Source organism: Dendrobates tinctorius, unplaced genomic scaffold, assembly GCF_039654945.1.
Source record: "Dendrobates tinctorius isolate UK_male_01 unplaced genomic scaffold, ASM3965494v1 ptg000021l, whole genome shotgun sequence".
Taxonomy (NCBI): Eukaryota; Metazoa; Chordata; class Amphibia; order Anura; family Dendrobatidae; genus Dendrobates; species Dendrobates tinctorius.
The window spans coordinates 33,923,665-33,950,883 of record NW_027361689.1 but is presented as its reverse complement, the minus strand read 5'-3'; positions in this window follow the sequence as shown (position 1 = coordinate 33,950,883).

The window sequence follows — 27,219 nt, the reverse complement described above, 5'->3', positions numbered from 1 at the left end:
ATTCCAGCATTAGAAAGAACACCGCAGTGATCCTGTATTTGTGAAAGCAGCACAATACATACATATACCCCCCAACACTTCACACTGTTACAGCTGCTGATTGGACAGGCTGCTCCCATCAGTATTTGTGTCATTAGAGACACAGTGCTCACACATACACTGCACCAAATCTGCTGCTGTGTGAAGACATCAGTGACACAGAGCTGTCTCATTCACACAGCAGAGGCTCAGCATAGATAACTGTTCAGTGTGTGTCTGGCGGAGGAGCAGCTCTCTGCTCTCTGCACTGAGGCTGCTGGAGGGGAAGAATTTGTTACTGTGTGATGAGGGCTGCTTCATGTGGACGGGGAGGGCCTGTAGCTATGGAGGGTGGGGTTGTTGCTATAGAGGGCATGTTTGGAGTAGAGTAGGAGGTTACGACTAGTTCTCATTTCAATGCCATAACACCCCCCCCCCTTGGACGTTCTGTTCAGAATATCTAGAAAACCGTGCAAACTAGTGACAGAAAGTAAATCACTTATTGTCATAATTCTGCAGCCCAGATATGTGCTGACTTTATGTGAAAAGCCCGGACAACCCCTTTAATAATAAAAATTATTGATATTTTTGCAAATCATCGCTTTCTCCCTTTCTTCTCTGGTTTTCAATAGAAATACATGTTGTCAGACTTTTGTCAGAAGAGTCGTCTGCCAGTCTGAGCGTTGCGTTGTGATCCCCATTCAAGATATACTGTCCTCTGACTCTTCTTGTTTGTTGCTCGTTGCCTAGGCTTATATGCAGCATTTACAATCTCTTTCTAATAAAGGTTGTAGGTGCTGCTCTGAAGCTGTCAAGAATACTGGATGTGGCTAGCTTTAATGCTCCTGCGCGCCTACATCGCTGCATAAGCAATACTGTCTATGCTTGCAGCATCACAGAGAGCACCGTTCGGTCAGGATTACCAATTTGACTTTTTATTTTTACTGGACAGTTTATCAAAAAATTGGCTAACACGGTACAAAGCTATATATCTTTCCTGTATCAAAAATCACAGACAGTCAATATTTTTCACGGGACACATTGGAAAACAATAATAAATCATTCTGATTATAAGTGATCCATGTCTTCAGTCCATAATTCTGATATGAGACATCATCAGCATTCACTGTAAATTTTGCAATGATGACATAGTTATGTCATAACAATTTGTATGAGTTTTTTCAGCTTCAAAAAAGTCATGGACGCCTCAATTTTTATTTACGGACAGAGCAAAAAAGTGCCCTATTTTTTATGACATGTCCTAGAATTTCTGGACCATTGGCAACCCTGAGTTTGAGTCAGCAAATAATTATGTCGCAGGACTGGAAAGTTAATCAATTACGGTGGATACCACCCTGGCAAACAAGAATTCTGAGGAGCTGTGGATTCCTGAAGAATGAAGATGAGAAAACCCCACTAATAAATTCCCTTAAAACATTAAACAATTGTGCTATTCTTATTACGGCAGTGTTCATACTCCTACCAGCTGATAAAAAAGAGCCACAAAGACCCATTAATCAAGTCATCATTGACACTATTCTAACACCAAGAGAAGAAAAGCAAAAACATATATAATATTATTAGAAACATGTCACTATTGGCAAAAAAAAAGATGTGGAAGACATACCCCGTGTTCACTCTCTATAATACTAGCAGTCACAGAGTCACTAGTAGTATACAATACAGACTCCAGGATCAGACCATCTACAAAATCTGGAATAAATCTGGGCCAAACCAATTTAAATCAGAGCCTTCTGGCTCAATGCACAACTCAACACGTTTTTATTACATTATATTCTAAGTACATTATGGATTCCTGCTGCCTCACACTTCCAGGTGATTATTTCTTCAAATGCAAAGCGAGAATACAATAGCCCTGCATACTTCAGAGTCCAGTGATTATACAGGTTTCATCCGTGATCGATTGATTTCTATCTAGTTCTGAATCGTGAGTTCCAACCCAACTCACACCAGTGTTCTAAAGAGGTTCTCCTGGACTTTAGTGTTGATGTCAAGCAATGTTTGATCGGTGAAAGTCAACGTTGTGAGAACTGGAGGGGGCGGTAGTGCTCTTGTAAACATCTAACCCCCTTCACATGATTAAATTGTTTTTTTGGTTCCATCCATAGCTGCGTATACCGTATGAACTGTGCTAATGAAAAGAATGGAGGAGATGTAAGTGACGCGCCCCAGAGGCCGTGGGATACTCGATACTGGGCCGGTCGTCTTAAAGGGATGTGTCACAGTGGCAGTGACCCAGGCGGTCATGTAAAATGGCAGTATTGATTAGGGATAAAGTTTATGTAAAGATTCGTGATGCCAGTTGGAGTGTTCGACTGTAGGATAGCCAGCACTGCAGATGATCCCTGGGGGGTAGATGGTGATGGCAGTGTTTAACCCCCTCCAACCAGGGCTGACCCCCAGAGATTGTGATGGAAGTAGATGGCACGGAGTAAAAAGGCAGGAGACAAGGAAAGTCACTTTATCATTTACTGTAGTTCAGATGCAGTTCAGAGAAGATATTACAACTCTCACCAGGTTTACAGGCTGCTCTGCAAGATGGGAGTTATCCTTCTCTCTGCTGAGACTCGGTGTGAACTTCCTGCTATTCTAATCCGTTCCGGGACCGAAGGCTTCCCGGAGTTTGAAACTTCCAGTACAGCCACTACTCACTGTGTTTTCTTCCCTTGGCAACTTGCAGCTTGGATCCTGTGTGAAGCACAAGTTTCTTCTTGCACAATCCTTCACTGATCCTTGGTTGCTGTAGTCTTCCTGAGAGAAGACACTCTACTGCTGGTTGTATAAACCCACACAGTCTCTCAGCTTACCACCATGCTCTAAAAGCATGGATGGCCTAGGGGCTGATTCCCTGATTCTTCTTAGCTTTACTCCTGGAGGGAGCACATGTTATGGCTTCCAGTAGCGTTCTCCATTTTCCTCCACCATCTTCTTCACAGAAAACAACAAGTCGACTCCTCTCCCTTCCAGTTAGGGTTTGTCTGCAAAGCTCTAATCTTCAGACAAGTAAGGGAGTGAGGTAAAATTGTGTTTGTTTGTGAAAGCATAACTCCCATTGCTTACAAAACACATACAAAACAGTACATATTTAACCATTTTGTGTCGGCAAAGACACAGGGCGCCACATAAGATCAGATCCCCACTGCTCTTGTATCTCCTAAAGATACTTCCTAAGATTCCACCTAAAGACCATGTTCAGATTTTATCTCTGATTGCAATGAGGTTTTATTTTTTAGCCGAAGTGACCAGATATTACAATGTATGTGGTGATAATAACTTCCAGTACTGGAAGTACTCCCTGACGTTGATTTCATTGAGATCAATAGTGAAAATCACAGCCAGGGAAAGTCATGTTATTTCACTTTCTGTAATAATTGAGATCCATCTTTGTATCAGCCCATCTCACATTTCTATAATCAGTATCTAGGCATCAAGTGTCTTAGTTCTTAGATTTCTGCTATCCAGTGGTATGTGGCTATAATACCTGGCCAACAATTGCAAATGCAATTGTCTTAAAGGAATTGTTCCTTCTTAATTAAGTTTCTAACCTGGCTATAGCTTGCTTTATAAACCAGCAAACAGCACCCTACTCACCTTCCCCGGGCTCACCGACGAGTCTCTGCCTCTGCTCTCAGTGTCTTGCATTGACTACGGCGCTGATGTCATGTTGACAGCACAGCAGCCAATCGGTGAGCTCAGTAGTTCTGAGCAGGGTGTTGCAACAAAGTGGAAGAGCCGCTGAGCTCAATGGTTGGCTCAATGCCAGAAAGGGAGCAGTGGCAGAGACTCCACCAGGTCAGGTGAGTAGAGTGTTTATTTTTTTCTAACAAACTGCAGCCGGATTAGAAAACTAATTGTTAGGAAATATCCCTTTTATAGATTGACATGTTCTTATGCAGGTGAAGCTGTTAGCACAACTACTGTAGTGGTGCCCAAGTAGGATCCCAAACCGTATAGAGTTACAGTGGGGCAAAAAAGTATTTAGTCAGTCAGCAATAGTGCAAGTTCCACCACTTAAAAAGATGAGAGGCGTCTGTAATTTACATCATAGGTAGACCTCAACTATGGGAGACAAACTGAGAAAAAGAAATCCAGAAAATCACATTGTCTGTTTTTTTTTCATTTTATTTGCATATTATGGTGGAAAATAAGTATTTGGTCAGAAACAAAATTTCATCTCAATACTTTGTGATATATCCTTTGTTGGCAATGACAGAGGTCAAACGTTTTCTGTAAGTCTTCACAAGGTTGCCACACACTGTTGTTGGTATGTTGGCCCATTCCTCCATGCAGATCTCCTCTAGAGCAGTGATGTTTTTGGCTTTTCGCTTGGCAACACGGACTTTCAACTCCCTCCAAAGGTTTTCTATAGGGTTGAGATCTGGAGACTGGCTAGGCCACTCCAGGACCTTGAAATGCTTCTTACGAAGCCACTCCTTCGTTGCCCTGGCGGTGTGCTTTGGATCATTGTCATGTTGAAAGACCCAGCCACGTTTCATCATCAATGCCCTTGCTGATGGAAGGAGGTTTGCACTCAAAATCTCACGATACATGGCCCCATTCATTCTTTCATGTACCCGGATCAGTCGTCCTGGCCCCTTTGCAGAGAAACAGCCCCAAAGCATGATGTTTCCACCACCATGCTTGACTGTAGGTATGGTGTTTGATGGATGCAACTCAGTATTCTTTTTCCTCCAAACACGACAAGTTGTGTTTCTACCAAACAGTTCCAGTTTGGTTTCATCAGACCATAGGACATTCTCCCAAAACTCCTCTGGATCATCCAAATGCTCTCTAGCAAACTTCAGACGGGCCCGAACATGTACAGGCTTAAGCAGTGGGACATGTCTGGCACTGCAGGATCTGAGTCCATGGTGGCGTAGTGTGTTACTTATGGTAGGCCTTGTTACATTGGTCCCAGCTCTCTGCAGTTCATTCACTAGGTCCCCCCGCGTGGTTCTGGGATTTTTGCTCACCGTTCTTGTGATCATTCTGACCCCACGGGGTGGGATTTTGCGTGGAGCACCAGATCGAGGGAGATTATCAGTGGTCTTGTATGTCTTCCATTTTCTAATTATTGCTCCCACAGTTGATTTCTTCACTCCAAGCTGGTTGGCTATTGCAGATTCAGTCTTTCCAGCCTGGTACAGGGCTACAATTTTGTTTCTGGTGTCCTTTGACAGCTCTTTGGTCCTCACCATAGTGGAGTTTGGAGTCAGACTGTTTGAGGGTATGCACAGGTGTCTTTTTATACTGATAACAAGTTTAAACAGGTGCCATTACTACAGGTAATGAGTGGAGGAAAGAGGAGACTCTTAAAGAAGAAGTTACAGGTCTGTGAGAGCCAGAAATCTTGATTGCTTGTTTCTGTCCAAATACTTATTTTCCACCATAATATGCAAATAAAATGAAAAAAAAACAGACAATGTGATTTTCTGGATTTTTTTTTCTCAGTTTGTCTCCCATAGTTGAGGTCTACCTATGATGTAAATTACAGACGCCTCTCATCTTTTTAAGTGGTGGAACTTGCACTATTGCTGACTGACTAAATACTTTTTTGCCCCACTGTATATGAAAACTTGGCACACACAACGTGGATGCAGTGAGAGATTTAACAAAGTACAGTACATACAGTAGACATTTCGGCCTTCATCAATGTACCAGAGTAATGTACTGTGGGGTATAAGGGTCACCTTAATGAAGTAGAAAAGGAGATGAATCCAGCGAGCCAAGTTTGAAGTACATAAAAGAACTTTTTCTTTATTTCAAACGTAGATTAAAAATATTTATCCATAGCAACATATTATAAATATAGGCAGAGATAGGAAAAATTACTGCTGTAAAGCACACGGCAAGACGCGTTTCGGCTAAACCTTTATCATTGCCATTGGCAGTAATGTATAATGCTGTAGATAAGCCCCCAATTCGACCTGAAAGATAAGAAAAATAACTTTTATTATACTCACCCGCGGGAGGTCCGGTCCGATGGATGTCGCAGGTCCTCGTCCGGCGCCTCCCATCTTCTTGTGATGCTGCCCTCCTGCCTGCTTCATAGGCTCCCTGGCATCGTGCTCCTGTGCAGGCATACTTATCTGCCCTGTTGAGGGCAAAGTACTGCAGTGCGCAGGTGCTGCGTCTCTCTGACCTTTCCTTAATTCAAAGAGCCATGAAGAAGGCAGGAGGGCGGCCAACATAAGATGGGAGGGTCTGGACCTGGACCTGCGACACCCATCGGATCGGACCGCCCCACAGGTGAGTATAATAAAAGTTATTTTTCTTATCTTTCAGTTTGGATCGAGGCTTATCTATAGCATTATAGAATGCTGTAGATAAGCCCTGAAATGCAGTGGCCGTAAATTATATCGGCCAAACCTGGTGACAGGTTCGCTTTTAGTGGGTCCTTGAGTAAAAGGGTCACAATGACCACTGTGTCTATCTTAGCAGTGTCTACCTCATTCCAGATCTCCTTGAACCTTCAAGTACACGGGGCCCTGACATTTGCCTAAATTAATATCATGCTTCTGCTGGACCAATCACAGGTGGCTCTTATTTGGGATACCTGTCAGGCTGACCCTGCTGAAAATAAGAAAAAAAAATACACGAGATTGCATAAAGTATATTTGCATGAGCTGGATACAAAATAGGCAAATCGTATCTGATAGTATCAATTTACATATTGAAAAAAGATTGCATCATCCAGAGAAGAGAAGAATTACATTACCTTGAGCATGGCCAGTTAGACTTCCCAATAAGCCCTTGCAGCTATTATTACATCACATCATATCATAGTCTATCATTAGGAACTATCGTAGCCTGTATAAAAGCCAAGACAGGGAATGCAGTAGCCGTTTTGTGGTGACACTGGCTAGTGAGATGATGTCATGTCACAGCTCACAGCTTCATCATAGAGATAGGGAGAGAGAGACATAAAATACTGATAAACTATATAGATAGTGTATTACAGCAGTGAAGAAGATTAATGTGTGAGATTAATCCATAGGGAATGAGAAGTACAGTCAGAATTTCATGTGTCTATTTTCAGTACAATTGTAAGCTTTACAGTATTTTTCATCCACTGAAAAACAAATTAAGCAAATCTGGTGAAATCAAGTTTTAGTACATTCGCTCAGCACTACTGGGTGCTTCTTATACCTGGTTAATGGCTATTCGAGTAGCAAAAAGGACTCGTGAGGTTGAAAAGTGGACACAGTACTGTTATAGAGAAGTCCTGCTTTCCACATATTCTTTCCCATGGTATTGGTTCTAAATATGTAACTTTAGTTAGTTAAAATTAGTGCATGCAGAGAAGAAAAGATGCACATCAGCATGTGATAGCAATACACCAAAGCTAACTCTTCTGCAGTTCAATGATTTATGCCCACCTTAAGTCATTTAAGGAGCTTTTACATCTCCCTTTGTCTCCAGACATGCTGAAGTTCTCAAAAAAAATGTCAAAATGTTTTCGTCCTCAGCCAACTTTTTACGTCCATACACTCTGCAGAGCTTTTCCTCTTTTTGTGCTCCTTAAACCCTTCAGGAATCTTGACAGAAGCAGAGCCGTGCTATATATTTTATTTTAAGGTTCCCTCTTGGTTTATAACATCTCAAATGTTCCATTTTTATCTCTCATTAATGTTCTCAAATCCTTCTCACACCTTCCCAAATCCTAAATAGTCTTGAATCCTGTGGAGGGTAGGTATCCGAAGATAAAATAGAGATTGTAGTAAAAGGAAGGGAAGGGAGAAAAATCCTTGAGTCCTCGGTTAGACCATCTTTTCATCGTAAAAACATTTCTCTGGGGAATTCTTTCCCTGTAAATCCTCGCCTCGATTCAAGGTGGATTTAGGCTATTCAATACATTCAACAGTAATTTACAACTGAACTTGTGTGTAACATTCCCTAAATGTATCCGTTCAATGGCTATCTTCATCCTATCTCTCTTGTACTCAGCCTCACGTGTAGAACATCTGGTAGATGGATTTCGACTTAAAACCAAGAGGATTGCTCTCATTGCCGGTGATAAATTCCATATCAATAATAGCAAGTGTGGTGGGCGAGTTACTGGAAATAAACCCAATTTTTTTTTTCACTTTTTTTTTGGTAATTCTTTTGTCCATATTTGAATTAGGTTTTTGTATTACAGAGTAGTGTTAGTGAAGTATTATAGAGTAAAGTGGGGGACAATATTGTTATATGAGGCCTGTATGAGGCCAAAATGGGGGACGTTATTGTTCCACTGTACAGGGGGCCACAGTGGTGGAAATTATCATAATATGGGGGCTAGAATGGGGGACATTTTTATTATATGAAGGCCAGCCAGAATGGGGGACATTATTAATTTATTGTGGCCACAACAGGTAGCTTTATTGTAGTATGAGGGCCACAATATGGGGTATTATACTGGGTCTGACACGAGATGAATCATGATGCACATGATTCATGATTCACAATCCGGTTGAAGACCGGACTGTGGGTACCTGTACTAAACTGGGTCCAGAACTGTCAAGGCTGCGTCCCATGTTGTCCAGGGGAAGACAAAAAGACCCGGACCGCTGCCCTGACCCAGAAGCCGGGGGCACAGTTAAAAGTGAAAGCACGTGGAGTGTCAGCCAATTTCCCGCCAGCAGTGACAATGGCAAGGTGCATGTGCAACTTGTGCACAGCCTGGTCGTAACGCAACACAGCCGACCCGACCCCAGGACACTGTCAGAGCCCACCGCAGTAACAGGGAGAGAGCAGAGAGCCCTGTACAGCTGAATGCCGCACATAAGCCTGAGGGCCAGGGCAGGGTGCAGGACTGTGTGCCGTTGCTCTCTTTGCCGGACATTGCCATGCCACTCGAATGGGACCCTGACAGTACTGTGGCCTTGTTTGCGCTGGCCGTATCCAATTATGGACTAGGGGCTCAGCGGAAGGTACTGGAGACCGACCTCTGCCCCCAGACGACGGACTACAGTTGCCTACAGGACCTCATTGGACAAGCACCGCGCCAGCCATTGTTGGCGCTGCTGACTCCCAAGCATCATCTGCAGCCGGAGGAACATCTGACCCGATAAGTGTTTGAAAGAACTGCTGTTACTTTCATTAACCCTGCATATCCGTTACAATTTAACTGTTTATTTCCTCATTTAACTCTCTGCCTCCCTGCATGGAGTATCCCATTGTTGAATTAAATTAATAACCCTGGAGGTGCCATTTATCCATATCTGTAACCTATTAATTTGTTGATCAATATGGATATTACTGATGGAGAAAGTAGCTAGCTTCTCCTTCTGCTTGAGATTCAACATGCCTCATCCCATTCTATTATGTAATGGATTCACACTATTCAAATATCCTTTTAACAGCATTAGCTGTCCTGGATCTCTTACCCAAATTCCAGGTTCAGTAAATATCAAGGTAAAGGGATTATCCATGACTAAATTCCTTTTTTTATTATGACTCAAAAAACTAACAGACAGGTAGTTGCTAACTACCTGCCTGTTCTATCTGACACCTGCTCAGAACGATCACTGACCACTCCTGCTTGTGATTCAGCTGCTCCACGTCAACAGAGAAGCTGTTCTTCCAGATTGCTCTGTCAACAGTGGCTTGATTGCCGACGTCAAGCTGATTGACAGCTGGCTACCCGCAGTTATGCAGCGGGGAAGTGGCAGTCAATCAGCGTGATGTCGGCAGTCACGCCACGTCAACATGGCAAAGCGGAAAAGAAGCTGCTAATTTCACATCAGTATACAAAGTGCTCTCAGTGAGGTTTATATTTTTTTCTACTAGCTAACACGGTACCAAACCACTTTTTTCGTTTCACATCAGTGGAAGCCAGAGAATTGTGGTCAGGACCACTCTGAACCTGTGCCGGATAGAACAGGCTGGTAGTTGACAACTACCTGCCTGTTAGTTCTAAGTCCCACAGTAAAAAATAAATATATCCCTGGATAACCCCTTTAAAAACAACAAGAGCATGTGGTTGCACTATTATGGAGACATACATATAAAAGGTATCAAGAAAACGCAATGGCAACCATAAATTAGATTTTGCGGCCTTCTTCTGCATCAACCCATAAGAGGAGCCCTATCCTATTTACGGTTGCTGAGACCCAAAGTACATTAACGGGGTGTGAAAGAGGCGTAGAGGAGGAGGCCTCAAAAGGCATGGCAGAGGTATGACCATAAGGAAAAGTTTTCGATAGATCCTTTCATCAAAAGTTGGCAAGTATATCCTAAACTACCAAGGACAAAATCCCATGTACGTCCAACACATGTACTGTATGTCCATGTCTCCATTGGTATCAAAGCAAAAGTGATGTCACATAGTGCTGTCACCAAATTTCAGAAGACTGGTAAATTGCATTTAGCTAGAAATATGCAACTATTGGTTTTACATAATTTCCACACCTAATTGGATCTTATCATGAAGAAACATTGGTAGGAAAGGAGATGGTCCTATATAAACCAAGCCCACCTGTATATTTCATCTGTTTTGCTTGATAACCACCTTGCATATGGACAGCATAGAAACCTCGCAATTTCGCCGAAGTCCTACAATAAATCATGCAAATATTTTGCATTCTACTTTGCAGTCGAAAACCGCAGAATTTCATCAAGGAAACATGTAAATCCCGTGTTTTATCCAGTGAGCACTGAACCCAAATCCAGCAAACATTGAATTTAATTCCCTTTTTGTCCTATGATCAAAAATAACTTTACAAGGTGAGTTTACAATGATAATTTTGTATCTTGAAGTCGTCTTCTCTTAAAATGAACAGGATGAAAAAAAAAATTCTTTCTGACGGTTCTGGCTGGAAAATAGCAAAAAAAAATGATAATTTTACTTTAGTTCATGGCTCCCACTAAGTATTCAGGGAGTTTGGGAATATAACTTGACAAGGAACCTGGAGAACATTCTCTGTTTTGTTCCAGGATCAAAACCCCTGGGACTAAAGTGTGTGCCAACATCATAATAGACAAGACAGCACAAGAAGACGGCCAAGAATGAATGAACTTAGAAGAAGGGGAATCTTTAGCTGAAACACATAAATTCATGAAACACCCACAGTTTCTGTTTTGGTTCTACCTTCATCTGACGGTGACCTGAGAAGTTATAACACACATTTGCTTATCAGGCAATCAAAGGATCTGAGTTAAAGGGATATTAAATTTCCAATAAATATGGAAATCTAAAAATATGTAGATGCAATAGTTTTTGAGACAGAGATATCATTGGATAAAGCTACACGTGTCCTTATTTACCTTGCTTTTCATTCAGCATATCCTGAGATGAGTGGTAGAAGGTGGTCAGATCTGAAAAAAATAATGACTTCATGATATCATTTCAGGAAATGTGTATGCTATATGTATTTTTGTGGTCACCAGTTGTGGTTTACAGCCTTTCGAGGTCTATGCTGTCATTATTGTATTGAATGTGTATCAGAAGAAGTTATTGGGAGTCCTTGGGTAAATTATCGGGAAGGTAAGAGTTGACATATCTGTACATATGCGTCATGTTCAATAAGTCATCTTATTATCAGTGTTGGATATCTTAGCTTTTCTGATCATGTAGAGACATTTCTGGACATGAGAAGACACAGTAGAAGTTCAGTCTGTTGAATGCTCTGGAAGTAACAGGATGGCAAGTACAGTACAGTGCAGCTCTACAAAGAAAGTGAGGAATTGGAGCTTTCTTCTATGATCAAATTCCTTACAAAGGAAGACAAAGGCCTACATGAATCCATGAAAGGATGACTGCTGTATATGGTGATGCAGTTTAAGTGGAGTAGGGAACTAATGGACGATGACCACCATTCAGGGTGGCCTGTCAAAGCATCTTTATAGGAAATGTGCCGTACAATGGAGGCCATGATTTTGGAAGTTTGTCTGGTCAAAGTCGGTGTGATAGCTCACAAATTAGGCATTTCAGTTGGCACAGTTTTCAGTATCATTCATGATATTTTGATGTTGTCAAAGGTCAGCTGCCACGAATGTTGACCCTGAGCAATATCATATCTCCAGCAATTTAGCCAAGAGAATATAGACATGCTTAGAGAAAACCCAGAAGACATCTATTCTTGAATTATTATGAGGGATGAAACCTAGGTCCACCACCATGATTCTGAGACCAAGCAAGAGTCCATGCTAGGTACAGTAAGCACGAGGGGTCATCAGCTCCAAAGAAATTTTGTGCCCAGCAGTCAGCTGGAAATCTCAGGGCAACCAACAGTTTTTGGGGCTATAGAAGACATTTTATTGGTAGAATTCTATGTCGGCTGCATCACAGAAGCAATTTTTGGATGATTCTAGTGCCCTATGCTGCTATAAATGCTAGATGATTACAGCAGTATAGTGTATTTCCAGCTCCACATGCTATCTCCAGCTACCTGCTCACAACTTTACTCCATTCCCTATAACTGCTTAGTGAAAATAGTGTTTCTTCCACTCATATGAAATGTAAACATCGTAGCTGATCTGTTTCCTCTGATTGACTGCAGTGCTCATATTTGCCCCTGCCCTACATTGTTATCAAAAGGTCGGGGAGGGAACAGCACTGATTACAGAGGAGCTGCACTGTTACCAGAGGTGAGTATCTTTTTTTTTTCTTCACCTCCCCATGCCTGACAATAAGTAGTTATCCAATAGTGAATAAACCCTTTCATTATTCTCCTTATTGATGCAAATAATTCTACTACAGCATAAAGAAAACTATCTCATATTAGCGACAGCATAAATACAAAGGAAAATGTAATATTAGTCTGACATTCACATGGTTAATTTTGTGCAAGGGATAACAAAATCTGTAAACTTTTATTGCAGCTAGAGCCGGACTTTTCAAAACATGTTTTGACAGTTTTCTGCCATAAAATCGTTGATGAATCGTCCCCAAACTCTTTATTGACAAATCAACACCTTTAACTAGTTAAGGATGCACCTATTCGGTGTCTTTGGATGGAAAAAACTCATTTTTTAAACAAACAAACAAACAAACTAAATCACTATTTCTTACTAGGAAAGCTGTGATTTTTGTGAGAGAATTAATTTTTTTCTTTAAACATTTAAAAACATTTTTTATATTTTTTTCACAATATTTATTATTCCCTCAAAGGAACATGACCATGTGATCCTAAGATCACATAGGTAATATGGAATAACCTGCAGGTACGGAGGATGTCACCACGGATCCGAGACAGACCAAGAGTTAAAGGTTTATTTATATGGACTTTTCACTCCATGTAGGGAGGAGCAGTATGGGGATAAATGAGACAGAGTAAAACAGTAAACAGAACAATGGAGGTGAAGGAAGCAATAAAATGGTAATGGAGCGTTTAAATGGTTAAACTCAGATAATTATAACTTATCAGTACGGGGGAAGATTCATTGAAGAGTCTACTTCTCCCACGTCGGCACCGGCAACAGCGGCACGTGCAGTCTCTAAAGTCTCTGCTCAGGATGAAGTTGGGACCTCCAGGGGTTAAAGCAGGGAGCTGGAAGCTAAAGCAGAACCTGGGTCTCCCTGCTCTGAGTCTCTGTTTAATACCCCGCCCATCTCACCACAGGAGCGATGCTGCGCGCACTGTCACGTCTCTTTACCACACTCAGGGGCTCTGGCTCATCACTGCAGTCCCCAGGACTGCACACTCATGTGAGTGTCTCTGTACTGTCGGGGGGAAGTCTCCTCTGGTCATGGAGGCTACCGGGTCCACGTACTCACATATGGCACTCGCAACGCTTTGTCCTTCAGTCTCAGTCCTCAGACGGAGGACTCTCTCTCCTCGGGAACGCGGTGCAGCAGCCTGCTCTCTGTCCAGCACGCTCTGCTTTCCCACCCTGAAGTCGCACCATTTTCTTTCTTTCCACAGCCCCCTCTTTCCGGTCACCGCCCCCCACGGTCACATGGTCGGGTCGGTCCAGGTCAGAAAGTCTTCCCCCCGGCAACCCTGCTGTCTGGCTAGGTGGTTCCGGACACCGAGCAGGAGAGTAACCCCTTTTGAGCTCTTCTTCCTCTTCACCCCCTTACAAATACACTGCACTACTGCTTGGGCTCATCTGTTGGGGTGCATTTTCTAATGGAAACTTCAAGCAAACAGCAAGTGAGGACAACACTGACTAAATGTTCAAACACACAGGGGTGCCCAAGTGGGTCTTAAAAGGCCTTGGTTTATGATGTCAGAGAGGTACTCCAGACAAGTAATGAAACTCAATGTTGTGTACAGAAAAGGAGGACAGTCTTAATGGAAGGAAGCGGAGCATGACCCTGGATCCAAGATACATGCGTAACAACAAAATATGTAGGGCATTGCATTACATCTTCCTGTCAGTATTACACTGACTGATGACTTATTAGATTCCCCACGAGCGGAATCTGAGTGGTATTTGTGTATGGCTGACCCGAGGCCTTTGTTCAACCACCATCTGCCATATTAACCCAACTACAACCCGCAATCATGCTGTGGGGTGCCGATGAACTCAAAGAGGAATTGTTCTTCCTCTGCCAAACTCCTCATGTGCTCATTATGGACAACAGATTGGGTTAAACACCAAGAACACCGATACTAGTTGTAACAGCAGGAGCCCAGCTGTGTATATCAGACGGGCTCCTGCAGCTAATCGCATGGTACCATGCAATCAGCATGACGGATTTATCCATCATGGAGCACAAAATGACCTTTGCTCATGACAAATATGTACAATGGGGAAAAAAAGTATTTAGTCAGTCAGCAATAGTGCAAGTTCCACCACTTAAAAAGATGAGAGGCGTCTGTAATTTACATCATAGGTAGACCTCAACTATGGGAGACAAACTGAGAAAAAAAAATCCAGAAAATCACATTGTCTGTTTTTTTTTCATTTTATTTGCATATTATGGTGGAAAATAAGTATTTGGTCAGAAACAAGCAATCAAGATTTCTGGCTCTCACAGACCTGTAACTTCTTCTTTAAGAGTCTCCTCTTTCCTCCACTCATTACCTGTAGTAATGGCACCTGTTTAAACTTGTTATCAGTATAAAAAGACACCTGTGCACACCCTCAAACAGTCTGACTCCAAACTCCACTATGGTGAAGACCAAAGAGCTGTCAAAGGACACCAGAAACAAAATTGTAGCCCTGCACCAGGCTGGGAAGACTGAATCTGCAATAGCCAGCCAGCTTGGAGTGAAGAAATCAACTGTGGGAGCAATAATTAGAAAATGGAAGACATACAAGACCACTGATAATCTCCCTCGATCTGGTGCTCCACGCAAAATCCCACCCCGTGGGGTCAGAATGATCACAAGAACGGTGAGCAAAAATCCCAGAACCATGCGGGGGGACCTAGTGAATGAACTGCAGAGAGCTGGGACCAATGTAACAAGGCCTACCATAAGTAACACACTACGCCACCATGGACTCAGATCCTGCAGTGCCAGACGTGTCCCACTGCTTAAGCCTGTACATGTCCGGGCCCGTCTGAAGTTTGCTAGAGAGCATTTGGATGATCCAGAGGAGTTTTGGGAGAATGTCCTATGGTCTGATGAAACCAAACTGGAACTGTTTGGTAGAAACACAACTTGTCGTGTTTGGAGGAAAAAGAATACTGAGTTGCATCCATCAAACACCATACCTACTGTAAAGCATGGTGGTGGAAACATCATGCTTTGGGGCTGTTTCTCTGCAAAGGGGCCAGGACGACTGATCCGGGTACATGAAAGAATGAATGGGGCCATGTATCGTGAGATTTTGAGTGCAAACCTCCTTCCATCAGCAAGGGCATTGAAGATGAAACGTGGCTGGGTCTTTCAACATGACAATGATCCAAAGCACACCGCCAGGGCAATGAAGGAGTGGCTTCGTAAGAAGCATTTCAAGGTCCTGGAGTGGCCTAGCCAGTCTCCAGATCTCAACCCTATAGAAAACCTTTGGAGGGAGTTGAAAGTCCGTGTTGCCAAGCGAAAAGCCAAAAACATCACTGCTCTAGAGGAGATCTGCATGGAGGAATGGGCCAACATACCAACAACAGTGTGTGGCAACCTTGTGAAGACTTACAGAAAACGTTTGACCTCTGTCATTGCCAACAAAGGATATATCACAAAGTATTGAGATGAAATTTTGTTTCTGACCAAATACTTATTTTCCACCATAATATGCAAATAAAATGAAAAAAAACAGACAATGTGATTTTCTGGATTTTTTTTTCTCAGTTTGTCTCCCATAGTTGAGGTCTACCTATGATGTAAATTACAGACGCCTCTCATCTTTTTAAGTGGTGGAACTTGCACTATTGCTGACTGACTAAATACTTTTTTTCCCCATTGTATATACTTTTTCATGATGTACGGAAAAAATAGACCTTTATCAGATCTGGTCTTTTTCCGTCCATGTGTCACCCTTTTTTCTCTCGTAAGCAAGAAAAACTGATGGAGGGTCCTTAGTCTTCTCCTAACAACTAATTAGTGAAATTGGACAGCACACATGCGCTTCAGATGGCATCCTTGTGATGCCCATTTTTTAGCAGACCCATACACTTGAGTGGTCATATTTGGTCTGGGAGTGGCACAAACCTCAGTTTTTTATGCGGGACATCAGTTGCCATAAAATCTGTGACAATAGCCAAATATTGAAATACAACTTATTTGTCTTTTAGCCCTTTATCAAAAATATTAAAATGTTTTATGGCATCATGTTAGTTCCCATGCCCATAACTTTTTGAAAAAATTGTGACAACTAAGGGCCAACTTCATCGATGACATAAAAAAACCCTACAAAGTGGATATTTTGCTCGTAAGCTCTAAAAACAAGACAACAAAGTTTTCACAATCTTTCTAAGACCTTTTCACTTAGCCATGACTCAGAGAGCCTTAAAGAATGGTTGCCAAAAATCCGATCGGCAACCTTGAGGAATCAAACCTGTGATGTGATGAAAATGGAATCTCACCACCCTTTTTGTTCATTTTAATGAGTTATGGGGTCATATATTATTCTTAGATGTTCACCTGCTAGTTTGGTGTTGCCAGTGTACACACATGGAGCTGGTTTTTCCTATCAGGATTTATACTGGATGAAACTGCTTTTCATGTAAAATTCAACACATCAACTATTTGAAATAATAATATTTAAGAGTGGTAACTGGCCAAAAAGAAAATGTTTCATAGTTTAAACTACCCACAGTTCCCTGGGGTGCACGCCACCATGCTAGAAACTGAATTTAGTAGTTTAATCAGACTTTCAGAGTTTCCTCGAACCTTTAAAGGGCACCACTTAAATATGGATGGATGTCAGCTGCTGCTAGAGACTTGAAATATTAAAGAACCAGACATACAATACCCAAGACAGGTCCCATTTATGATTTTTTCAGATGTCGAAAACACAAAACTCAAAAGATAACTTTACATCCACAAAGTCATTGAGGATAACAAAAAACATCAGCGAGATTTGGACATTTTTCACTCCTGTTACTTTTCTTCTTTTTTTTTTTTGGAACAGGATGATGGATCGAGCAAAGTGGGTAAGCGATATTCGGCGGTAACTTAATATTTCAATTGCAGGATGGTATGCATGGCAGGCCAAGAGGTAAGAGGCTTGTGGCTTTATAGCTGTTATGAAACGGCAAACCCGGCAGGTCAGCCTGTAACTTGTTGTTCTCAATGGACCAGATGTTGTTTAAAGGGGTACTTTCTCTTTTACGATGGAAGATCTTACCGGTGTCATAATAGGGCTGAAGTAGCGGATACCATTCAGGGATGATAGTAGACCTCTAGACGACCAAGGAGGAGTTTCTAATAATACCCTTGGTCCCTAATGTTTACCATGATAACTGTTGAAAGGACCATTGCTCCGGTGTTCAGTCCATTTTTTAAGGAAATTTAAAGGCAATTGTGCTTTTTTCCTTATGGCACCCTAGGTGTCCAATTGCTTCTTCTTCCACCTTTTATCTCTGCACAGTCCCCAATATACAGTCCAATGAATTAACAGTCTACAGGCTGGACAAAAGTTGTTGTTTATATCTCTGGTCCATTTAGGAGATTACAAAGAGGTGACTTTGTTTGAACCCAACTCATAAGAGTCATGAAAAACTCAAAGGACAAGGACCACATTTTACGATTCTACAGTTGACCCTATGGATTGACTTATTAAAAGGGTGGAATTATACCCACTAGCTTAGTTTGATCGATTATACAGGTAGTAAGACATAAAGGGAAAAATTATACTTCAAATCAATGTATTCGCTAAAGACTCTAGCAAGAGAATATGGAAAGATGATAGATGATCATCACCACCAGTGACTTATGTCGAGCGCTTCAGTTGGCCATTAAAAGGTATCAACCACTGAGGACTCTCAATTCTAAATTTTTTTTATGTTGAGCACTTATCCATAATTTGCCCACTACTATCCATGGCTTAATTATATTGGCCAATTAAGGTAACAAATCCTTGATTTCCAAATTGTCATAAATGTTAGGTTAAAAAAAGTGAGGTGGATTTACTAAGCCTGAGGCTTGGATGGGCACATGGACACCAGGCATTGATGTAGTAGGCAGGAAGGCAAATCTGGAGCGAGGACTTAGCACACTGGAGACCACAGAAGGACAGGTGCAAAGAGGAAAGCCCAAAGCAAAAACGTTGATGGTGGATTATTGCCAACAAACAGGACTCAGGTCTACAAGTCTTAAAGGGGGTTGTTCAGTTCAAATCAATAAGTCTGCAGTCACTCTGTGAGACTGCAAACTTATGAATACCCCCAGTGTATGCACTGTGTACTGCGAGGAGTCGTGGGTTTCCGACCCAGGTCCATATGGTATGTATGAGTTATACATACTCCTGGCTAGTGAGAGTGGCCTCACTCTACATACACTTATATGGAGCGAGGCCTCGCCCTCTATTTGGATATGACCACTGACTGGACTCATTACTACATGGGTGGTGGCCATGGCTCAATACCACGTGTGCGTCTTATAGGGCATTAAACAAGCCTAGGCAGATGTTCTCATGTAGGCAAGAAGGGCCACTAGTAAAACCCGGTATGGATCACAGCAAAAGGCAGCAGCTATGGCCTCTTTCACACATCAGTTTTTCGCCGTCAGGCGAGATCCGGCTTTTTTTTGTAAAACCGGATCCGGCGAAATGCAATGCCGGATCCAGTTTTTCCCCATTGACTTGCATTAGCGCCGGATCGCGCCGGATGGCATTGCGTTTCATGCGTTTTTTGCCGGATCCGGCTACTTGTCTCATTCCGGCGTCTGGAAAAAACGGCTACTGTAACGTTTTTTGTCTCCGGCGAAAAAGCCGGAAGCGCCGGATCCGACGCTTCTGGCTTTTTGCAACAATGAAAGTTTATGGGCGCCGGATCCAGAAAAAGACGGATCCAGCCACCGGATCCGTTTTTTTAAGTCTGCGCATGCTCAGATCCAATTGGCCAGCCCCCAAGAAACAGATATAACCTGCTAGACGGATCCGGCAGAAAAACGGATCCGTTTCTACAGTTCTCCAAAATTTATGCCGGATCCGTTTTTTCTAAAAATAGCCGGATCCTGCCTGACGGCAAAAAACTGATGTGTGAAAGTAGCCATAGGGGAAGGTGGTAAAGCACTGCCGAGCCAAAGCAGGTGCGTAACAATGAGAGTAATTGGTCAGTGTGTATGATGACGGAAATCAAGTTCTCTCACTAGTGGCAGGAAAGACCAGATCCTGGGGAGAAAAAACCTTTTTAACCACTGATTATTTTTCAAGTTATTCCAAGTAAATCCTTCTTAATACTATGCCACACAGAATGTGAGGATCCACCTGCACCACCTAAGGAAAATCATTGGCTCCATAAAGAGGGAAATTGTTTTTAAAAGGAATTACTATCACAATTTTAGAACATTTTCGTATGAATGAAAACATCTGCAATAAACTTCTAGAACAGAACAGGAAGACAGACACTATCAACTGTAGGAATAGATGGTCACGAGAGACTGGTCACTAATTACCCGGGTCCATCTACAGTCCATACAACGGAATCTCATGAGAAATTTGCATCACTATTCTTGTGGGTGGAGTACAGACTGCACATAGCATGAAAGATCTGCATGGAAATAATAATAATAATGCTGCGGGTTATCAAATATGCAACATACTGCTTCAGTTGCAGAAAGGCTTCGATTTTCACTATTTAAAGGAAACCTGTCATGTTGGATAATGCTGTTGACCTCCAGATGTGAGGCCAATCGACAGGTTGTTAGCGCTGGAAAAGTGTCCAGTAACCATACTGAAAGCATGGCTACAGGAAATAAATTAACTTTATTCATAGTGGGAGCCGCCGGCTTTCAGTCATAGAGGTGTACTGGCGCATTTACAGTCACCACTCAGTACACACTGAGCTGCGGTTGTAAGCATACCTAAGCACTTGGACTAACAGCCAGCTCTTCACTAGTAATCTGTCGAGAAAGCTGTCAGTCAAAGTGTCGGAGTACTTTACAGTGTTGTGAATGGTGACTGTCGCAGGTCCATGCATGCCTATATGACTGAAAGCTGGAGGCCCTTGGGAGAAATAAAGTCCATTTAGCTTGCAGCATGGTGGAAAAGCACCTTTCTAACGCTATTAATGGGCAGATTAAAGGGAATCTATAAGTAGGATTTTGCTATGGAATCTGAAAGCAGCATGATGTACGGGCAGAGACCCTGATTCCATTCCAGCGATGTATCACATACTGAGCTGCTTGGTGCAGTTTTTAGAAAACCCACATTTTCTCTGCTGTTGATGAAGCAGAGCTATCAATGCTAAGCTCTGTATAACCCTGCCCACATCACTTATTAGCAGATTACTGTGTACGTAGTCAACAAGCTGCCAAACAGTGGTCTGGGCGTGGTTACACAGATTAGCTGGACTACATGATATGCAACACCTAGTCTTGCAGTGATAATCTCCTGCCGATAAAACACTGATTATACTGAAACTACAGCACACAGCCTAGTAAGTGATCCATCACTGGAATCACTGGAATCAGGCTCTCGGCCCCTGCATTATGATGCTCTCAGATGAAATAGCATAAACCTGCTGACAGATTCCCATTAACCCTATATCTGCAGGTCAATAGGGTTATTTGACGTGATAGGTTCCCATTAATATTTTGCAAGCGCTGTTTGCGTTTTAAAACAACAAGTGCGGATCAGTTATGGTTAATTTAAAATGCAAACAGGGTTAGGGTTAGGGTTAGCTACTAATGCAGCTGACAAGGGATGTGGAAAGCAGAGCTGTATGTTGGGTTTTTACAACCAGGAAGTTTGAATCCAACTTTTGATAGAGGGTTCTTTAGGGTATGTGAACACGTAGCGGATTCTCCCACGGATTTTACACACAAAAACTGCCGCTCTTGGCAGGTGCGTTTTGATGCATTTTTACCGTGATTTTGATGCGTTTTTTGCCGTGGTATTTCAGTGCGGTTTTGCCTGCGGATTTGTATGCGTTTTTGTAAGCTAAATAAAGTTATGTTATTTAACAAACAAAAAAAAATTTGTGATGTCATTTCTGTCCAACCTCCTCTTTTATATTTGTCCGACCCACACTCCATTACACACACAGATATATAGATATGGGATAGATAGATAGATAGATATAGATATATGGATAGATATATCTATGCATTTATCTATCTATCCCATATCTATCTATAGATATTTTCATAGATTTATCTATAGATATATCCATAGATATATTTATAGACATATCCATAGATATATCCATAGACATATCTATAGATACAGTATATAGCCATATATACCGCATATACTCGAGTATAAGCCGATCCGCGTATAAGCCGACCCCCCTAATTTTGCCACAAAAACCTGGGAAAACTTATTGACTCGAGTATAAGCCTAGGGTGGGAATTGCCAAAGATACTGGTAAATTTCAAAAATAAAAATAGATAAGAATAAAAGTAAAATTAAGTGAGACATCAGTAGGTTAAATGTTTTTGAATATTTATTTAAAAGAAAAACATTAAACAAGCCCTGTAAGTGCAAAAGAGGGTCAACAAAACTAATAGGGCAACAACAATGACTTTAAAAGTACAAAAACCTCAGCTCAATTTAAAACACAAGAGTTAAAATCCTTCAAAGTCACTGGATTCCTCATCATCTGTATGTCCAAACAGAGCTTCAGCTTGAGCTGGTAAGAGGTTATCAGCATAGACATTGTCGTCATCATCACTGAGTTGGTCATCACCGTCACTGCTGTCGTCTTCGTACAAAGCGCTGTCTTCACTGCCATCCATAGCATTACTAATGCCACATTTCTTGAAGGCGCGTTGCACCTTGTCCTCTGGAATCTCTTCCCATGCATCACGAACCCACTTTGCAATTAATTCTATGTCCAGCTTCATCAGATTTCCAAGTTTTGTCAGTCGGGCTTGACCAGATGACATCCATTCATGCCACATCCTCCGCACACGGTCTTTGAAAGGTTTATTTAAACACCATCTAGGGGCTGCAATACAGATGTAAATCCACCTGGAATAACCGCCAAAGTAATTTGAGAAGACTTTGCCAATTTTTTGATGTCATCACTAGTGTTGAGCATTCCGATACCGCAAGTATCGGGTATCGGCCGATACTTGCTGTATCGGAATTCCGATACCGACTTCCGATATTTTTTCAATATCGGAATTCGGCATCGGAATCGGAAGTTCAGTTGATTGACGGCCTGACGTCATCATGATGCGCGGTGTGTGCGCATCATGATGCGCCGTCATTTCGGGCCTTCCGGGGGTCTCTGCCGGCCTGCCGGGGGGCTGTGCCGGCCTGCCGGGGGGCTGTGTGGACTGCCCGGGGTCTCTGCCGGCCTGCCGGGGGGCTGTGCCGGCCTGCCGGTGGTCTGTGCACCCTGTGGGGGTCTGTACCGGCCTGCCGGGGGGCTGTGCCGGCCTGCCGGGGGGCTGTGCTGATGTCCGGGGGTCTGTGCAAGCATCGTCCGATGGGACTACAAGTCCCATCGGGCGATGCCTGCTACCATGACAGTGATTGACACATTAGCCAATGATGGGACAGTAGTAGTCCCATCATCCGGCTAATGTGTTAAATGTTAAAAAAAAAAAAAAAAAAAAAAAAAAAACTACATACATACTACATGCATGCTACATACATACTACATGCTACATACATACTACATACATACTACATACATACTACATACATACTACATACATACTACATATATACTACATGCTACATACATACTACATGCATGCTACATACATACTACATACATACTACATACATGCTACATACATACTGCATGCTACATACATACTACATACATACTACATGCATGCTACATGCATGCTACATACATACTACATGCTACATACATACCACATACATACTACATACATGCTACATATATACTACATGCATGCTACATACATACTACATATATACTACATGCATGCTACATACATACTACATACATACCACATATATACTACATACATACAATACATACATAGACATACAGTACATATAACATAGAGTAACATACTTACCAATACTTGTCACATTGTTCCCCGAAGCCATTGTCTTTCCGGAATAAATATTAACATAACAAACCACAAAAATACTCACCCACGATCCGAAGCAGTCCACGAGTGTGTCCCACGACGATCTTGGGTAGAGAACTGCAGCATCAGATGATGCTGCCGTTCTCTACGGGCTGCAGGAATCCAATGACGGAAGGTAGGTATCCTTCCGCACTGTATTCCTCCGCCACTTAAAAAAAAAAAAAGTCCCTAGTCTCACTTTATGCCATTGCTGTGTGGGAATTTCCCACACAGCAATGGCATAAAGTGAGACTAGGGACTTTTTTTTTTTTTAAGTGGCGGAGGAATACAGTGCGGAAGGATACCTACCTTCCGTCATTGGATTCCTGCAGCCCGTAGAGAACGGCAGCATCATCTGATGCTGCAGTTCTCTACCCAAGATCGTCGTGGGACACACTCGTGGACTGCTTCGGATCGTGGGTGAGTATTTTTGTGGTTTGTTATGTTAATATTTATTCCGGAAAGACAATGGCTTCGGGGAACAATGTGACAAGTATTGGTAAGTATGTTACTCTATGTTATATGTACTGTATGTCTATGTATGTATTGTATGAATGTATTGTATGCATGTAGTATATATGTAGTATGTATGTAGCATGTAGTATGTATGTAGCATGCATGTAGTATATATGTAGTATGTATGTAGCATGTAGTATGTATGTAGCATGCATGTAGTATGTATGTAGCATGCATGTAGTATGTATATGGTATGTATGTAGCATGTAGTATGTATGTAGCATGCATGTAGTATATATGTGTTATGTATGTGGTATGTATGTAGCATGCATGTAGCATGCATGTAGTATGTATGTAGTATGTATGTAGTATATATGTAGTATGTATGTAGCATGTAGTATGTATGTAGTATGTATGTAGTATGCATGTAGCATGTAGTATGCATGTAGTATGTATGTAGCATGTAGTATGTATGTAGTATGTATGTAGTATATATGTAGTATGTATGTAGCATGTAGTATGTATGTAGCATGCATGTAGTATGTATGTAGCATGTAGTATGCATGTAGTATGTATGTAGCATGTAGTATGTATGTAGTATGTATGTAGCATGCATGTAGCATGCAGTATGTATGTAGCATGCATGTAGTATATATGTAGTATGTATGTAGCATGTAGTATGTAGCATGCATGTAGTATATATGTAGTATGTATGTAGCATGCATGTAGTATATATGTGTTCTGTATGTAGCATGTAGCATGCATGTAGTATGTATGTAGTATATATGTAGTATGTATGTAGTATGTATGTAGCATGCAGTATGTATGTAGCATGCATGTAGTATATATGTAGTATGTATGTAGTATGAATGTAGCATGTATGTAGTATGTAGTATGAATGTAGCATGTATGTAGTATGCATGTTGTATGTATGTAGCATGTAATTTTTTTTTTTTTTTTACATTTAACACATTAGCCGGATGATGGGACTACTACTGTCCCATCATTGGCTAATGTGTCAATCACTGTCATGGTAGCAGGCATCGCCCGATGGGACTTGTAGTCCCATCGGACGATGCCTGCACAGACCCCCGGAGCCTGCACAGACCACCGGCAGGCCGGCACAGCCCCCCGGAGCCTGCACAGCCCCCCGGCAGGCCGGCACAGCCCCCCGGCAGGCCGGCACAGCCCCCCGGAGCCTGCACAGACCACCGGCAGGCCGGCACAGACCACCGGAGCCTGCACAGCCCCCCGGCAGGCCGGCACAGCCCCCCGGCAGGCCGGCACAGCCCCCCGGAGCCTGCACAGACCACCGGCAGGCCGGCACAGACCACCGGAGCCTGCACAGACCCCCTGGCAGGCCGGCACAGCCCCCCGAAAGGCCCGTACAGACCCCAGAGAGGCTGTACAAGGGCAGGAAAGGGTTTTTCTTATTCCGATACCGGAAGTCCCATAGACTTGAATGGGACTTCCGGTATCGGAATCGGCGATACCGATACTTTTTTTAAAGATCGGCCGATACCATCCGATACGATACTTTGAAGTATCGGACGGTATCGCTCAACTCTAGTCATCACATGTGTGGGCTCTGAACATATCCCAAACTAGCAATGATGGTTTTTTCTTTAAGGCTGCTCCTGGTCGTCCATTTCAAATTTCTTCCAGCCATTTTTTAGTTCCATCTTCATCCATCCAGCCCTTAATATGAGCGCGCACTGTAATTCGTGGTGGGAATTTCACCTTTTTAGGCAGGGTCTTTCTTTTAAAAATAATGACAGGTCGCAGCTTTGTTCCATTAGCCAAACATGAAAGAACGACTGTGAAATGATTTTTTTCGTTTCCTGTGGTTCTGAGTAGAATAGTTTTTTCTCCCATATTTGCCACAGTTCTGTTGCTGGGAAGATCAAAAGTCATAGGTGTTTCATCCATATTTCCAATATCTCCCAGGTCATAGTTATGGATCCTTGTTTTATGATGAATGAATGGAATGACATCACTTTTTCATCAAGGTCTTTTGGCAACTTCTGTGAAATCTTTGTTCTTTGCCGCAAACATAGGCCAAACCTATTCATGAAACGGGTACACCATCCTGCTGATGCAACAAAATTTTCAATTCCTGGTGCTTTCAATTTGTCTTCTTTAGCCATTTGAAGGGCACGTAAGCAAATTCCCATGCGTGTTACGCAGTAGCCATTTTGACGACACTCCATAACCCATTTATGCAATTCAGTCTCTAGAGCCTCATACGACACCTTCAAACCACGTTGAGCTTTTTTTGCCTTTGGAGTCTTTTCCAAGTCCGCTTTCATTTTCCGCCACTCCCTCACTTGTTTTTCGTTAACACAAAATTCCCTACTTGCAATACTGTTATTGCTTTCTTCTGCTCTTGACACAACCTTAAGTTTGAAACCAGCTTCGTACGACCTGCGTTTTTGTTTTGGTCCAGGATTTGAAGTACTGGGATCCATTTCTAACGGGATAAAAAAAAGATGCTCCGTACAAATAATGCTGCACAGTGTATAATGGTGGCTCATATAACGCTGCATAACATACGGTATGCCCCATATAATGCTGCAGAGTGTATAATGGTGGCTCATATAACGCTGCATAACATACGGTATGCCCCATATAATGCTGCACAGTGAATAATGGTGGCTCATATAACGCTGCATAACATACGGTATGCCCCATATAATGCTGCACAGTGAATAATGGTGGCCCCAATGCATGATACGGTAATTTACCGTAATGCCCAAGTGATAGGATTACCGGTAATCCTATCATGTTGCTGCTGCTGCCACTGCGCAGTGAATAATAGTGCCCCCAATGCACGATAATTTATTGCCCAAGTGATAGGATTACCGGTAATCCCATCATGTTGCTGCTGCTGGAATTAAAAAAAAAAACAAAAACACTATATACTCACCTCAGCTGCTTCTCAGCGTTGCCAGCTCTTCAGTGACTCAGGCAGATGGCAAGTACTATCTACGTCATCGCGCCACCTGACCTGTACGTCACTGCCAGAAGACGGAAGACAGGAGACCGGCGCGCAGCAACTTGGAACGCGGACAGGTGACTATTGCAAGTGCCGGGGGCCTGAGCCAGCGGCGACACCGGTATGTGACCCCCCCCATAACGCGCCGGTGTCCCCGCCAGCTCATGACACCAGCACTTGTCCCGCTGACAA